A 12,648-nucleotide genomic window follows, 5' to 3' on the forward strand; every position below is an offset into this window, starting at 1 on the left:
CCAATTTTGGAGATGTGCAAATAGCTACTGATTTTAAACTATATATTTTGTTCCTATTTTGGAAATACATAGGTGTCCTTGATACCTATTTTTCACTCTTTATATGTAACCAAATGAATTGCTATATACCCGGCACACAATGAAAACCATTGCAAGATGCAGCTCAGCTATTGGCTCTGGGTTCCGAGGGTTCTTGGTGAACCTACAGGCCCTATATACCCCCACAACCAGACCGGTCCATCGGATGTAACGGTATATTGCTTTAGAAAAATTGGCATAATAGAAAAAGTTACAGGTGAAAATGTTGGCCCCAAGGGCTGTTTTTTTCAACTCATTTTCAATATTTCTTATTTTCAATTGTTAGTTTCTTTAAAAAATGAAAGAATGTTGTCTACTTTTCAGAAATGTGTAGCTTTCCAGGATTCATTATTGGTTTCAAACCCATTTCTACCACTCACTGGAAGGAGGATGAAAGCCCAAAAAGTAGGAAAAATAAGCTATGTCCCAGTAAAATGCCAAAACTGTGTAGAAACATTTGGTTGTCTGAAAAAAGTTTGCCTGTCCCTGAAAACTGGGAAAATGGTGAATTCAGCACCACAAAACCCTTTGTTGACACAATGTGCAGGAAAAAAAACAGATGCTTTCCTGTGCAGCTCTTTCCCCCCATTTTTAAAAAACAAAACAACATTTTGCTGTATTTTGGCTCATTTCTGGCTCCTTTCCAGGGGAATCCACAAACCCTGGGTACCTTTAAAGTCCCCATGATGTTGGAAGAAAAGGACGCAAATTTGGTGCAAAAACCTTATATCGACAAAAAGTTACAGGGGCCTAAGCGTGAAATACCCCAAATGGCCAAAAAAAGGCTTAGCAGTGGGGTACGAGGGGGTTAAAAGGCCAAGCAGCGAAAGGGTTAACCTTTGTTTTTTTAAGTGAATTACTGAGGTTTTTTTAAAACGAGAGCAGATCTTTTTATTACACCTAACTATGACGTTACTTTAACCTTTGTTTTTTTCAGAGAATATTTTTATCACCTTTGTGGATATTCAAACCATAGAAAATCGTAAAAGATGCCTTTTCTAGGCAAATGCCATTACAGGTAAAAAAACAAACCCCTTTTCTAACAGGCTGTGATTATTTTCCTACTAATGTTTGTAACTGTAGACTATTCAGGAAGGAGAGGGGTTGTGGGTATGTGTAGTGCAGTTAACTCCTGGAGTCAGTTTTGCCTGCTGCCCTTTTTGGTATTCACAGCTACTAGTTTGGCCTGCCACATGTGGAATGGGACATAGGTGCTCCCTGTGATTACAATTGTACATCATGCTGCTGGGAGAGAAATGGTCGGTGTTAGGGTATATTAGTGTGTTGAGTTAGAACCATGTCTTTCAATGTTCTCCTTGCCCTCCCTTGCTAGTGATGAATAAATGGTCTCTATTATATTTATCCAACATTGCATCTTATATAAATTAATCATTTTTCATCACAAGATATAACATTCACCTCTTCTAGGTCCTTCCAATAGTGTCTTGATCAGAAGACACTCATTATGATTCACACTCATCTCTTCTTTCACATCTCAAATGTGAATCCTCTCATGGAAGTAAGTTGCTAAGAATTATCATCACAGTGCCAGGGCCATCATTTAACTTGGTGCAATCAGGCAAAATGTCATGGATCCCCACAAATTGGCAAGTATTACCACCATTAAGTGGGGACCAGCATTTGAACACACATGGGTAAGAGTCTTCTCGTAGATGCCTACGATTTGATAACAATTTTCATCATTGTTCCTGGGGCACCAATTTACCAGGGTTGGCAGTCGGCACAACATTTGCACACTTCTCATAAAAGCATGCACAGTCTCAGATATATTTCTTGCGTACAGAAAAACAGATGCATGGGCACACACACAAGGACATGCACTCTTGGGCACACAAAAACAAACAAATAAATTAAAAATATATATATACTTCCCGGGTGCTGCCATCCTGACTCTTGGTTCTGCTCCTGGCTTATATCGCTCTCACAGCTGGCTCCTGCTCCTAGTCCGTGATCCCGAGAGGGGGATTGGATAGACAAGAGCCCTGCTGATGCATGGACCCAGGGCGTGAAGGAGTGTCTTGGGAATCAAGCAGAAGTACCTGGGGTGGAAGAGACATAGCAAGAGGAATTTCTGAGGTGGGGAAGAGAGCAAGTGGGAGTTCCTATGGGGCAGGTGAAAGAGGGTGTGCTTGAGGAGTAAAGGAGCAAGTGGCACTGTCTGTGAGTTGGGGAAGAGTCAGGCCTAGTGGGAAAGACGCCTGTGGCAGGGGAGATGCTCCAGCAAACTTTCCTCCTCCGGTAGTTGGAATTTTAATTTTCCCTGTGCTATAAAAGCTCACGGTAGAAAGACTGTTTTCAACTATTTGCTATTCAGTCAGAATGTTTCTTTAATCTACCTAAAATGAACCCTTATAAGAAAAAAGGTAAAAAGGTTCAGTTCAGTTCAGACAGGCTTTATTCGACAATAGTCATAAAAGCAAACTGTACATACAAATAGAGTTTAGACATATAAATAAAGTTTGTTTTTAAAAAATCTGTACATATATACATCTAAAACCCAAGAGTTCATTATACAGTTAAATCATTTCATCTATATAATTAGCTAAATATATACATAATTAAAAAAAAATAGATTTCGGTACGGTGATTACATGTTAATCTTTGAGCATTCTGCTTCTAATGGTCCAGGCCCAGCCCAAGTATTTTGCCACGGCTATACAAACGGTCATATCAGTACAGGAACATTAGATACGTACTGCCACCGACCCCGGGTCGGTGCCCAATAGCCTACACATTGGGCAAAGCCACGTTCTTCGGGGCTCTGTGTATACTGGGCATTCAAAAAGCAGGTGTCCAATAGTCTCCGGGCGAGCTGAACATGATGGACAAACAGCTTTAGCCCCCGGAGACCACTTACTAGTGAATGCCCCTACTGGTAGGCTCCCGATCCTCAATTGAAAGTACAATTTACGATCAAGAGGTTTTGAGATAACGTCCCAAAAGGTTTCCAGTTTTGACACATCCTTAATGGCTAGAAACATTCCAGTCAAGGACCTAGGGTCAGTAGACCTTTAGGCCCCAGAAGCCACAAACTGCCAATACAAAGTCTTTAAAGTCTTCTCAGGGGGAAACCTTGAATTTTTAGGATCCTCCCACAGATTCCGCAAACCCATATTAATCAAAATACCCCGAACATGGTCTAACCACTTGATCTTATGAAAGATGTCACTATGAATAATATTAAGCAAGCCTCTTGCAAAAATCTCAAGTTCCGGCGTGGTTCAGATCCTCCTCCAGTATAAAACTGGACGAAAGGATGCTATAAGTGCTATTGGGGATAACCCAAGATCATAAAAAAGGGGATTCATAGGGGTGCTCTGAGGTAGTTTTATTACATTTCTTAAGAAGGAATTTTCAGAAATTGACATCCCTCTAAGGCTTTCACATCCCCATATCTCAACCCCATATAGGGCGCAGCTGACTGCTTTACCATTATAAACCGCCAGAACTGGAGATATTGGCTTAGTGAGAGACTTCTGGTGTTCTAGGCACAGTGCTCCAGTTAACTGCCTATGTCTTAGGGTGTTTAGTATCAACAATGGTTCTGTCGGGCATGCAAACTGATTACTTCAAGATATATATCCATTTTCTCAAGGTTACTTCAGTCAATTTGTACAATCAAGAAAAACAAACAAATCCCATAATAAAAAGAGCAGTGTAATACCGTATTTTTAATTACTGAATTATTTTCATTCAAGAGTATCTCGTTTTTGTTTTTGATATCTCTTAGTTATTCAAAACAATTTCACATCACTCCATAAATGGCGCATAGAAATAAAGTGCATACAATGTGACAAATGGTGCATCTGTGATAAGGTGAATTATATACAACAAGTGAGTGAAGGGATGGGGAGGGGGTGGGTTCGTGGTGTTTTATAATAAACACTATTACAGGCCAGTTTCCATAGTTAATTACAAGTACAATCAGTACGCCACTTTCATTTGGTATTAGTAACTGAGTGCTGTGGACTGGTCCGCTGATGATTGTATCGTCGACGTTTCGACCCTTTGGACGCCTTATTTCTGGGGTCTGGGGCGGGTCTTCTTCAGGACTTAAGAGGGTGGGGTAGTGTAATAGCGCCTGTTGGTCAAGGGATTTATATCATCAGGACGGGATTTGTACAAGATTATTAAAATCATTTAAAAACAAAGTGGGCGCTACAGCTGTCCATGCACTCACCTATGGGCCATTCTAATGGTACAGCACCATATGGATATGTGGAATGATGACTCCTCACGTCGAGTGGAAAGATGATCCCTCAAGTCGAGCCATCCGGCTGCTATTAAATTAATTTGAGGAAGCATGAGACCATATGTATTTAAGCCCATAGAGTTTTAAGTTAGCAGTTATTAGATTCGATTATTACTCATGAGGGAGGTTTTGATTCCTAGCGCTGTGGAAGATTCGTTCTAAACAGCGCGTAACCCCTTTTTTTTACAATACGGAGGGGAACTGACAGCCCCCTTGACTTCTCATTCCAGATCGCTCATTCAGTGGCGGCTGTTGTTTTGATAAGAAACGCCCCAGATACCTTCGGCGGCACTCGTGGTTCCATTACTAGACCAACAGAAATAAGACTCGCCTTAACTACCACTGTCTTGGTGAGTTTCTCATGAGTAATAATCAAATCTAATACCTGCTAACTTAAAACTCTATGGGCTTAAATACATATGGTCTCATGCTTCCTCAAATTAATTTAATAGCAGCTGGATGGCTCGACTTGAGGGATCATCTTTCCACTCGACGTGAGGAGTCATTGTTTCCTAGGCCCCACATCCCTGCATTTTTGTTACACATTATGGGCCTCATTAGGATGGAGGATTTTCCACATCCTCCGGGCCGGCGGAAGCCACCGCCGGCCCGGAGGATGCGGAAAATCCTCTGCGGACCCACCAAAGACCCACCGCCACATTAGGATGGCTGGTGGGTCCTGGTTTCCGTCCGCAGCTTTTCCGCCGCGGTTGGCTCACAACCGCGGCGGAAAAGCACTAATATGGTGGCGGTGTCTCTCAGACACCGTCAGCCAGATTAGGATGGGCTCTGAAACATGCTTTCCCGCGGCGGCTTTTCCGCCGTGGAAAAGCATGTGTAACTTCACTGCGGGGGCCCGTTGTGGGCCCCCTAGGTGAAGGGGGGGTGGGGGGTGCACATGGGGGGTACCATTTGTATGCAGAAAGCGGCAGGCACCGCGCGGTGCCTGCCACTTTCTACATACAAATGCAATGCGTGCATTTTTAACATTGCTGCGGGTGTAGCTTAAAGCCGCACCCGCCGCAATGTTAAAAATAGAGGATGTGACCGCCAGGGTGGCGGTCACATCCTAATTGCACTGGAGGGACCTCCGCAGGCCATGCGGAGGTTCCCTCCTACTCTATGGTGGCGGACGGACTCAGGTCCGTCCGCCATCATAATGTGCCCCTATGTGTGCAGGACTTCTTTAAAGTTGATATCTGAGGGAAAATCGTACCAGTCAGGCTGCTGAGCTCTGTTATAATGAAACATCTTCAAGCTAAACATTCACGAAGTAAAATGCTGGGCAAACCAATGAAAAGATTAGAAGAAGTAATGAGGATCTGTGAAAAGCAAAATGTCCTGCATCAGGATTTACACTCAAATGTTTGCATTTAGTATTCAGAAAGCTGGCAAACGGCTTGCGCTTCAAACAATTTAAAATCAATCGTTTATCGACTATTTAATATGGGAAAAAACTGTAGGAATATCTTAGAAAAAACATCAGCCAAGCCTGAAAAAAATGCCTTGCTTGGCCAGTCTTTAAAGCTTTTTATGGGTCAGACATCTGTATGCTGTCTAATTCTTGTTAAAAGCACATCAGTTGAAAATAATCTGATTAACTATGAAATGTGATTGAGACATCAGAAACAAAAGGCAAACTATTTACATTTTGTTCTCCAAATACTTGGAGATTAGATTAAAATCATGCAGTTGATCTGTTTTAATCGGCAGGGTATTCAACTTTACATGATTCTTTAAAAGTAACATGTAGCTATAATAATCTTCTAACACAATCTGCCATAATAGCACTTTTAGCATTGTACCTTGGTGGATGGCACCTTTCATTTCCTTTTATATCTATAAGTCAGGGTGTATTTTTGGCACAGAGGATCAACATACCATTTCCATTCCTCAACCACTAGATTCGGACATTGTTCAAATGAATAGACAAGGAATTAATCATCTTGCACGTGTAAAAATGATTCCCAACACTACCCAGATTGGTTAAATAGGTGTCCGTAACCTTGAGGTTTCCGACATTGACACTCAACAGTTCTACAGTATTGAGCTCATTTACTGGACTCTGCTGAAGCTGAACAAACTGCATCTCTAGTGTGCAATTCCTTATTCAAGACATGCTTATTTATCTATACCCCAGTTTAACAGGATTGGCAAACAGTGTGTTTGGTATTCAGTTGTGGTAAATGAGCGACAACAGATTATTGGCTGCTTTGAAATCATGGACCAGTGCTTCGGTTTTGCTACTAAGCATGTAGCTTTATAAGCCATTGCAAAACCAAAATGTATTTTCATGCCCCAACAATCATGGAATCACTGTATGAAATAGGTACAGAATAGGTACAGTCGCTCGGTTGGAGTGCTCTATTGCTAAACTCGTGGGAAAATCAAAATGCTCGAATAAGCAGGTATGATTTATGGAATGTCCGAGTTCAAGCACATGATTGTTAATTCTTTCTTTCAAACATAAATTCCCAACTGGGGGTAACCTCAAAATACACATCAACCCTCTCCATGGAGACCATCAGGTATGGCATATCAACTAGGTCCCCCTCCTAATAAAATGGATGAACTCCTTTCCATTAAATAATTCAAGTTTTTCTATTTTGTGTTTATTCATATCCTTGTTTCATTCTTTTTAAACACCCTAGATATGGAAATTTGGATCTTGTTGAGTGAATAAAAATGGAAAATCATTACAAATTATCGTGGGTGCCTCTCCAGCTGTGTGACAGTAATAAACATCAATAGTATGGGTGTTGGTACTACCATTTTTAATACTTACGTATCCTGTGCAAAACAAAATTCTTCTCTTTCTGCCTACAGTTCCATGCTGAGAGTGATTCAGGAGTAACAGCACATTTGAGTGGCCAGGAATACCATGTCTTCCCATATTAAGGTGACTGGTTGGTTTATTTATAGAAGTCTCCGGTTATATCCTACAACTAATTTTCTATAAATTGTATCAGGCTTTCAAGAATTGTATATTGATTGTTAGAAAATGTGGACATGTTTATGCAGAAGGCCCAGACTTAAGGAGCATGTATTCTATTCATATTAGGTACATGGTCTTTATCTGACAATGAAGGATATTGAAAGCATGGAAGTCTGTGAAAGTTACCAATACTGGAGAAAGAGTGCAGATAAATAATTTTTTTTATCTGCTATCCGCCGCGATTTCCCAGAAACGATTTTGATCGTACTGGAGCATGTGTAATTAGACAGAGTACCAAGAGGGGATGAAGAGCGTTGAAATTAGAGAGGAACTTCGTGGTTCTTATTTTAAGGAGGGAAGGATTATGAGTGTAGGCAACGGAAGAGGATGTTGGACTAGGTCTTGCCTCAAGGCCTCTCTTTGTTCCATTCAGTGTACCCACCCATCACCACCTCACTTGAAACTATGATGCAGAGAACCAATCTCGTACCCTATACTGCCAGGAGTGAAAGGGTAAGTGAGTGTATTAATAGGCATAACGTCTAAGGGATGGAGCGAGATGACGTGAATATAAATGTGATGCAATTGAAGTGCATTTGCAATGTAGTACCCCTGCTGGATAATACTCAGTGATCACTAGCACCCCACATAAATGTCTTGCACTATGTTTTGTTCTCACTCTGGCATAGGTCTCCTGCTGCACCTCACAGATGGCAAGACATTTTAGAGTTGCGTCTTCTCCCATTCAGAGAGGATGTGGCACAGCAGTTTAGGGTGCAACTGTTCCTACTCAGGGGCCGATTCCGATCCGGCTCGGAAGGGCACCGAACGCGATCCGGACGGAAAAACTGCAAGCTGTATGCTTGTTTTCCGCCTGACTCGTACAGCTGTACGAGTGAGCAAGTACGATGCGAGCTACGTGAGAATCACCAACTGAATCACCATACGTCTCGGCCGTAAGCTAATTGTATCGTCCAATGGATGCGGTTTACGACCGAGCCAGTCCGATGCACGCATCGGACAGCCGGCTCGAGTCGAAGGTTCCGGCTCGGAAAACGTCCGGGACATTGCCTTTGGGGGTCCACGTCAGTCCCCCTGTCAACCACAGCCTTACGACTTGGAAACAGGGGGAGACCCTTGAGGCGTGTATGGTGCGGATGGCTCTAATGTGTACCCACTGTAGGGGGCGCCTTTGTGCGAGCCGAACCCATTCAGTCAATGGGAGCCCATGTACGCGCCGTACGACTGGCTAACATTGACTTCTATGGGAGTCCGACCAAACCCAGCAACATGCGGACGCATCGTACTCGCGTGGTCGGACTATAGGAGTCCGGCTCAGTCAGAAAACACTCCGGATTTGGCTCGGGTGGTAGTGTTTTCTGACCCGGATCGGAATCGGGCACTCAGTGTTTAATTTGTAATAGCATAAGTGCCGGTGCCCAAAGCTCTGCTCTGAAGCCCTCACCTCGCGCTAATAAATGTCACGGACCGAATACCAAGGGTGCGTAGTCTTGAATCCACCGCAGACATCTTAAATCACTGCCAGACACTCATGCCCCTTTATCTTACTCCTGCTGGTTCCTACTTTGTGATTGTTTTTCCTTCTTTCTCTTCTTCCATCTTTTCATGTATGAAGAGAAAAAATAAGTGCAAATCACCAAAATAAGTGCTGATGGCCCCCACTGACAACCACTGGTTCACATTAAGCACTGTACCTACTAGAGCTGGCCCCAAGGCTGATTTGCATGTAGCTGGCCTCATATGTAATGGCATAGTGAGCAAAATCAAGCTTTACAGCCATCATTTTCTTGAATTTCTCACTAGATCTTGCGTGATGCACTTTTTTGGTGCCTTTCACAGTAATCTACCTGACCTGGTAAATAGATAAATAAAAATTTCACGGCCTTTGTAACTTATACAGGCAGGAGTGGGAGCCTAAGTGAAAGCAGGCATCAGTTGGAGAGGGATGAACCATGTGTTGAACCGTGTGTTTGTGTGCTTCCTTTGTTCTCCATGCATGGTACTTAGTCCTCTACCATTGGGACTCCACTAAATTTGCCCTCATGCCTCATTCATTGCGTCGGTTCCTCACACGCAGGGGAGTGGCTATGTCGGTTCTTTACTGCTGCACAGGGGGTTTGATGCTTGCTTACTTACTGTGTGGGGAGTTGATGCATCGGTTTCTTACTGCTATCCGGTGCGATGCGACAAAATGGCATCTTAGTTGCGATGCAACAACGTCGGTGTGATGCGTGCACCCCCGACGGCCGTGCAGCGACTCGATGATCTTCAGAGCCATGACAGGCCCTGCGAAGCGCTTCTCCGGTGCTGTGACACGACCTCTGTGGCAGCGACCCATTTCTCCAGTGATGCGCCATGCTTCGGCAATGCGATGATGACAGAGGCAGCGGCGGCTCGCTTCTTCGGCGATGCAATGACAGCTGCTGCGGCGACGACACGCCTCTTGTCGTTGCATCGCGCTCCCAGCAACACTCAGTCTCTCAGAAGACCCAGCACAACAGCATGCTCTTCAATTCCCAGCAAGGGAAGTCAGGGGGGAGCTGGTTGGTGAAGTCTTGTATCCCTGAGACTTCAGGCAGGAGGCAAGCTCTAGTTCAAGCCCTTGGAGATTCTTCCTCAAGTTGATAGAAAGCAAAGTCAGTCCTTTTCTCCTTTCTTTTCAATGAAGCAACCACTGCAGGCCAACCCCCAAACACACAGCACAGGGGTGATCTCCTCCTTCAGCTTCCTGGTTCTTCTCCTCAGCAAAGGTTTGTGTTGATTCCCAGAAGTGATCTAAAGTTCTTGGGTCTGGGTCCAAATATTTATACTAATTTTCCCTTTGTTCTCTGAAGGCAGAGAGGCCTTTGTCTAGCCCAAACCAGTTCTGGTCAGTCCTGGAGCACTTTGTTTACAGGACTCCTTCTCTTCCTTTGACAGCACAGGCCAGGGACATTAGACGTACCACAGGAAGTGGAGCCAGCATTGTGGAGGGGAGGCACAGCCCTATTAAGGTCCCAGGTGCAACTCCTTCCTCCCATCTGCATGTAGAACTCTCTATTCAGCCCTTTGCTGACTCACCCTGTCTCCTGGAATCCTCCAGACCCTGTCACTCAAACTCTAGACAAGAATACACAACCTAGCAGCGGCAGGCTTGGATAGATAGGCAAGAAAATACCTACTTTCTAAAAGTGCTATTTTCAAACACAGAATGTTAAAACCAACTTCACTAAAAGATGTATTTTATCATACTGAGTTCAGGCATACTAAACTCGAATTTCTACCTAGTTCCCTGAGTCAGTTAGGATTATAAGATGTTATAATCAAACTGCCCATTCTGGCCTATGGGGAACAGGTAGCCTTGCAATAGTGAAAAAACAAAAATGGATGTAATTCCCTATAAGGACATGCCACACACATCAGGCCATGTCCTACCTTTTACCTACAATGCACCCTGCCCTTGGGCGTACCATAGGGGTGACCAACATGTATAAAAAAGAAGGTTTAAGGACTGTCAAGTGGGTGCACTTGCCCAGTCAGCATGGCAGTACTGGCAAGTGGGTGCACTTGCCCAGTCAACATGGCAGTACAAGACTGCATAAAGGCTCTGCAATTACAGGCCCGAGACACACTTTACAAGCTGCTCCGGTGGGTTGGACAACCAGTGCTGCAAGCCCACCAGCAGCATTTGATTTACAAGCCCTAGGCACATGCAGTACACTGTACTAGGGTCTGCCAGTAAACCAAACAAGCCAATTATGGAGTGACTAATCCATACATCAATTTACCATAGGGAGCACTTGCACTGTGGCACTGAACAGCAGTGGCACAGTGCCCAAAAGCATCTAAAACCAGCAAAAGCATAGGAGACAACAGCAAAAAATGGAAGGGAGACCCACGCCAATGGTGCCAGGTCTAACATACCCCAACATTTTTCATAGAGCTTTATTTCTTCTGTGCTCCTCAAAGCAGATAACAGGAAAGACAATTGGTCCAGCTGAGATGGGCAGCATACCCAGTAGGGTGGAGTATAGCCCAGGTGTGTGGCTGGCATCGCTGTCCCATGGTTGGTGACAATTGCAAATGCCGCTGAGAACATAATTGAAAATGATGCAACTTTATTGCACCACAAGGAGCCTTATCTCCATTCATTGCAAGGGAAAACACTTTAGGGGATTAATATGCATATTATCAAAGAAAAAAGCAGCACTCTACGCCCTCAGCCCCCTCTTGCCCTCCTGCCTTCAACACGTTGATGTTACCTCCATCCTCCTGAGTTCTGTCTGGGCTGGTTCTTCCACACAGCATGATTCTCGCTGCCCATGAACCTTTTCATTGTCTTTACCTTCATGTCTGAATACATTGTTGCACGTGTTTCCTCTTCACTGCAGGGCTTTTTCTTGCATTCCATTAATCTCATTTCCATTCTAAACCTAGTCACAGTAAACACAGCCATTAGGCAGCCCAATAACCAAATCACAGTTTTAGACATTATACCAGATTTGCTTGAAGTGTTCATTCATCATCTGACAAAGTTGGTGCACTTAAACATAAGGTTTCTCCATGCTTAGAGAACCAACTGTAGGCTGCAGGTCAGTAAAAAGCAAAAGATTGCTCATTGTGAACTGAAAGAAAACGTGTGTGTGGATAGAGGGGATGGTTCTTGGACTAGATCACGCCTGATGCGGTTTTTACCGTTTTGGTGTCTTCCTAGCAGCCAGCCACCCTGATGTACTGGAAATGAGACAGAACCCAGGTCTCGTAGCTTATGTTTGTGGAAGCCAAAGGGTAAGAAACTACAGACTGTGGAAAGTAGGAGAGCTCTGTTGGTGGTGAAGTGGGTGTGTCATTATTGGTAGCAGTCTTGTCTGATGCTTTTTTGGTATCTTCATAGATGCCAGTGTTGTATACTTCAATTCAATTGGAATTCTACAGATCAGCCGGGCATTAATAATGTGCACCATGAACTGCATTTCAAAGAGGAAAAAGGTAAGCCACTGGATATTGATGAACAGAGATGACCCATGTGGCTGAGTGTTTCCTTCGTCCCTAGTGTGTCTGCTGTTACCATACTGTGTCTCTGGTGTTTCTTCTGATGTTGCGTATTCTTTCCTATCATGCTTTCTACTAGATGAGCTACCAATTGTACAATCTATTATTTCTCCTACACCTTGGAAGAAGCCATGACGCTCTACACTCCATCTTCTAACCTACCTGCATCCACCACACTGATGTAATTTCTACCCACCTCATACTCCAGTACTTTCAGCTACTCAATGTTTGTTTATTAAGTTAATCACTCACTTCATGATGACACTACTTCTAGGCTTTTAGGAGATGCATAGCAATACTGGCTGGAAGA

This window comes from Lissotriton helveticus, chromosome 6 (assembly GCF_964261635.1).
Source record: "Lissotriton helveticus chromosome 6, aLisHel1.1, whole genome shotgun sequence".
In the NCBI taxonomy this organism is placed as follows: Eukaryota; Metazoa; Chordata; class Amphibia; order Caudata; family Salamandridae; genus Lissotriton; species Lissotriton helveticus.